Here is a 5,810-nt window from a genome sequence, read left to right on the forward strand (position 1 = left end):
GAATTGTGTTAATGGCAATTTGGTGTTTTTTGCCCTATAATATCACACATATATTTATCTATATATACTAAATGTATATGAATTAGAGTCTTGCTAAAATCTTTTTTCTCCTGTTTTAAAGTTTTTTGATAAATAAAATTGTAACATTGAAAGTATGCAATGTGATGATCTGATGCATGTTTATATTGCCAAAGACCTTCCTGTATCACATATCTAACCTATCCTATCCTATCCATCATCATATCATATCTATCACATCACATATTCACTTTGTTGTTAGTGTCAGTGATATGTTTTATGTACCATTCCCAGAAAATTCAATTATACAAGTATTATTCTGTTTTTATTAAACAGTGTTGCAAATGTCTTATCTTATACTTTTCATTCCTGAAACCATGAGTTCAATTTGTTTTTTCTTTTTTCAAAGATTCTATTTGTAATTGATTGCATTCAGTATTGGCTCTTTTTTTTTTTTTTGAGAGGGGGATAGGCACACCTAGCTGTGTTCAAGGGTTACTCCTGACTCTGCACCCAGAAATTGCTTCTGGCAGGCTCAGGGACCAAATGGGATGCTGGGGTTGAACCCAGGTCAGTTGCTTGCAAAGCAAACTTCCTACCCTCTGTGCTATTGCTCTGGCCCAGTACTGGCTCTAGCATACTAGTACTTCTCTAGCATACTAGCTGGTAGATTACTAACATAGGTCTCCCAGTTTCATCTCTTAAATTGCAAGTTTTATTTCAAGGCTGAATAATATTTTTATATGCATATCCTGTATTCTCTGAATTGCCTGATAATGGAGTGAACTACATATTTAACTTCCTCACTGTTGTGTATGTTTTTATGAACAGGAGAACATATATAGTTCTAAGAGAAATATCTTGTGTTCTTTAACAATACCAGAAGTGGTATTACTGAGCATTCCTGTGTGACTCTAATATTATCTCTTCCTCCCAAAAAGGGGAAAAAACCCAATTAAATAATAAGCTCATGCAGAGCTTTGTTTATTGCAGTGGTAGGCAACCTGTGGCTCGAGAGCCACATATGGCTCTTTACACTTTTTTTTTTTTTTTGGTTTTTCGGGTCACACCCGTTTGACTTTCAGGGATTACTCCTGGCTAAGTGCTCAGAAATTGCCCCTGTCTTGGGGGGGACCATATGGGACGCCGGGGCATAGAACCGCGGTCCTTTCCTTGGCTAGCGCTTGCAAGGCAGACACCTTACCTCTAGCGCCACCTCGCCAGCTCCTCTTTACACTTTTAATTTGGCTCTTCTGTGTGCCGAGCTGCCAGGAGTCAGGACTCTGCTTTTAGCCTTTGTCAGTGCGCGCGCTGTGTGGCTCTCAAAATAAATTTCAATCGTGGTTTTGGCGAGATTTGGCTCAGTTGAAAAAAATGGTTGCTGACCACTGGTTTATTGAGTTGATTTTTAGGAAGAACTGAAGCAGAAACAATAAGAGAAGGAAAAACAAAACATATATATGAAACCACAGAGAAAGTTCAAGAAAAAGAATACTTTAGAAATTAAATACTGTAGAATTTTAGCTTCCAAATGAAAGAAAGGATTTGTAGGATTTAATTAAAAGGAAAGGAGCTCAAGTATTTCATAGTCTTGTCGTAGTTTATAAAATGGTCTATGTATCTGAAAGCACTGAAGGAATCCTTTTTATGATTGAAAATATGAAAAACAACAAGAACAGCAACAAAATCATCAACAGAATAAAAGAAATAAAAGGATTGGGTTTGGGTTTTATGGGGGTTGTTTTTCAGGTGAAAAGATGGGGTTATTATCTTCCTGACATGAAAATATGAAGAAGTCTGTCTCTAGGTCTCCGAAATTTTGTAGTTATGAAAGAGATGATGAAGACAACAACAAACAACAACAATAACAACAAGCCCTGCAGAAAGTGCTGTTCTGGGATGAACTGAAAAGGATAGTCGAAATAATACTTGAAACATAAGACCCAAGAACATCTGTTAAATGTTCATGGAGGAATCAAGAGTTTCTCAGGATGAAAGAAATAAGGAGGCTGGCTGTAATGCATCAGGAAGAAGTCAAATGTCAGGAAGGAGATTAAAATGTCAGTGGGCAAAGAAAATCAATGAAATGTCAGAACTATCTCTGGACATCAGTTGCCTTTGTTTTTTTTAGACTGCAATGTAAAGGAATTGCATTCAATCTTCAAGTCCCTAACATTCTGTGTCTGATTTTAAAATAGGAGGTGTGAGAGGCAGGAAGAGGCATAGAAAGAATATGTTTCAAAGAAAGGCTTTAGGGGCCTGAGAGATATCACAGTGGTTTGCCTTGCACCTTGCACACCCCAGGCATCTCATATGATCACCTCCCAAGCACACCAGGAGTGATTCCTGAGCGCATAGTCAAGAATAACCCCTGAGTACTGCCAGGTGTGGGTCATAAACCAAAAATAAATACATAAATACATAAAAGAGAGAGAAAGGTTTTATTGGTCAGAGTGATGGTGGAGGGGAGGGAGTGGGGAAGAACAGAGAGGTTGATCAAGCAGCAGCAAGATCTAGTTGAATCTTGTTTTGTTGTTGTTGTTGTTGTTGTTTTTGTGGGGGGAGGTAGGCATGCCCAGTGATGCTCAGAGTTACTCCCACTTCTGCACTCAGAAATCACTGACAGTGCACTAGGTACAGAATGGGCTACTGGTATCAAAGCCCAGTCAGCTATGCAAGGCAAATGCCCTATCCGCTATCCTATCTCTCCAGCCCCTTAGGGCCTAAGAGTAGAACCTGATAAATTGTGAGATCTGAACATTTCCTTCCATGTCTTCTAAGACTCCTGCAGCCAGAAGCATCAATCAATAAACCAAGCCATTCTTTTGGTTGTCTACGGAAGAGAGATGAGCATTTCTGTGCAATGTCAGATCAACCTCGTAGGGAGGTGATGTGCAGTTCATGCTTTCCAGATTCAGAAGATCTGTTTCATATAGGGGCTCCTGATAAAATGAAAGGAGTTAAGGAAAATTTGAAATTTTAAAATTTCTCTGAGGGGTGATGTTTAGTTGGAGTGAGCTAGAATAAAAAGGAACAGAAGAGGCAGAGAGAAGTTCAAAATAAGCAGATAGAGGATTGTATTTGATTCCCAGGAGAAGAAAAAGCCTCCTAATAGCTGAGTAGCTATTGTGACATGTAGTGGAGGTCAAATAGACACAAACAGAAGTGAAAGCAATGGAAACTATTACATTAAGAAATTTAGTGGCCAAGGACACACTTCCTTAAAAAAGAAAGAGATAAAAATTAGAAGTGTAATTATGAGGGTATTGGAAATTAGAAATGATGCATTGCTTTATCTCAAAAGAGGTGGAGAGAAAGGAAGACAAGAGGCAGAGAGAGAAACTGTGAGAGACAAATTTTACAAGTTGAGTGAACAAGGAAACTACTCATCTCTTCAAATTATGTAGAATGGAAGAAGGTAAAGCCATAATAAAATAACAAGTTATTATTAGAGGCTATAGATAGTTTTCATCAGATGAATGAAAAGAGACAATAGGGCCATAATAGCAACACTTACCAAATGTCCATAAACTTGTGTTGCATGCTAATCACACATACTTTTTAATTTCCAGAACACATCTATTTTCATATGCATCTATTTTAATCTGTTGAAAATTTTACCATGAATGATGTTAATCTGTCTCCAATTTGTTGTAAGTTCTAACTTTACAGAGTAGCTGAGGTGTATTCGATAAGGATTATTAAGATCTCAAAGATCTGTATAAAGTAAGAATTGTCCTTTAAAATCAAGGTGATGAGAACAATATAGATCTTCGGGGGAAAGCCAAGAGTCACATACTAGGAAACTACAAAGTCAATTCCAATTCAAAAGGTCACAGGAAGGATGTGAGGATGATCTGTTGTGACATCTGTCGTTCGATTAATCGCCAAGGTTGATTTGATTGATCTGGCTGATTAGGTCTGTGTTCCTATGCTCCCCCACCAATCCCCGTGAGTCCCTCCAGAAGCTCACTGCCAAAGAGGATGACATTCTGTAAATAGAGATGGCCCATTATCCCCGTTAGAACTTCCAAACAGGTTCTTCAAAGGTCAGACAGGATTGATAAACCTAACACTGCTATACCAAAAAATGGACAGTGCAAGCACCAGTCAGAAGGCCTCTGGAAAAAAGTGAGGTGGCCTAAGGGAGGCAGTCTCTTGCCTCATTTTTCATTCAATAATCATGTGTCTGTGTGCTCATTTACTTTTAAGAACTAACAATGGGTCAGACCCTCACATGGTAAATTGTGACTAATCCCAGGCTGAGATCAAGATTTAGACCGAAGGGGATTTTTATCCACAATGAAAAAAGGATCTCACAATTCATTCCATTTTGCTAAATTATCCTGTCTCTAGGTAACCCTTCCTTTTAATGCAGGTCATTTGGAGGCTTTTTTTTTTTTTTTTTTTTGGTGTGCCCATGAAAGAAAACAACTCTTCCAAATCAGCAAAAAGACATTTTTATGTTTGTTTGATCACTTATTATTTACTATTTCTAATTACTACTAATTTTAATGCCTATTCATGCTTTTTATCTATGAAACGGGATTTTTTTTTTTTTTTGGACACATCCCGAGGTGCTTGGATCTGCCTATCCATCTGGCCCCACTTCATACTATATATACAGCCAATGTTCTTTCTTCTACATTCAGCCAGGATTTGAGTTATCTGTTACATACGATCAAAACTAGGCTATTTAGGGGCTGGGATATAGCACTGTGGTAGGGTGTTTGCCTTGCACGCATCCAACTGGAGACAAACCTGGGTTTGATCCCTGGCATCCCATATGGTTCCCTGAGACTGCCAGGAATGATTTCTGAGCTCAGAGCCAGGAGTAATCCCTGAGCACCATTGGATGTGGCCCAAAAACAAACAAACAAACAAAATAAAACCCCCCAAAACAAAAACCAAATAAAAACTATCAGGCTCCTCCCTCAGCCATCTACACACATATTACCTGCCCTCATGTTACTTACAGTTTATTTAAGACATAAATAAGTAATTTATATACTACATTCAGGTTGCAACATACTTTATTGGTTAAACAAGTTATATTTTGAGAACTTAAGAAAATGCATAGCTTCTTTAAAAAATTGCCTTTACACCTCCCCAACCTGTGTGTCTTCAAAGAAGAAAAGAAGTAACAACAAAAAGGAGAGGAGAATTGTCTCATAAAAAAGACACCAGTGCTCGCTTCGGCAGCACATATACTAAAATTGGAACGATACAGAGAAGATTAGCATGGCCCCTACGCAAGGATGACACGCAAATTCGTGAAGCGTTCCATATTAAAAAAAAAAAAAAAAAAAAGAAAGACACCAATGTTGGGCCAGAGTGATAGCATAGTGGGTAGTGCATTTGCCTTGCACACTGCCAACCTGGCTTTGATCCCAGGCATCCTATATGGTTCCCTGAGCCTGCCAGGAATAACTTCTGAATACAGAGCCAGGAGTAACCCCTGAGCACCACCATGTGTAGCCCCAAAACAAAAATTAAAAAAATTAAATTAAAATAAAGATGAATGTACCAATGTTGATTAGGAGAGTTTCAAGTAGCAGTCCTTTACTCCTCCCCTCCATGAATGAATGGGGAAAAAAGGCCCTGCTCAAAGTTCAATAGAAAATAAATGTATGATTGTTCTCAAACTTTAAATAGTTTGCTTTTATTTTATAGTGATTACACCCTGTGCTACTTAGGAGATTCCCCAGAGATACACCTTCTTGGGGAAGGGTTTGTGATACTAGAAATCACACCTTCTTAAAGGTTTCCACATGCTAGCAAAGCAGCCACTT

General features: G+C 38.3%; 1 non-coding gene across 1 annotated transcript; it reads left to right on the top strand.

Annotated features, from left to right (window-relative positions):
* Positions 1-5,204: 5,204 nt before the first annotated feature.
* Positions 5,205-5,311, top strand: LOC126025366 (U6 spliceosomal RNA). The gene has a single exon (XR_007501378.1). It is a non-coding gene; the product is annotated as a U6 spliceosomal RNA (small nuclear RNA).
* Positions 5,312-5,810: the final 499 nt, after the last annotated feature.

This window comes from Suncus etruscus, chromosome 1 (genome assembly GCF_024139225.1).
Source record: "Suncus etruscus isolate mSunEtr1 chromosome 1, mSunEtr1.pri.cur, whole genome shotgun sequence".
Classification (NCBI taxonomy): domain Eukaryota; kingdom Metazoa; phylum Chordata; class Mammalia; order Eulipotyphla; family Soricidae; genus Suncus; species Suncus etruscus.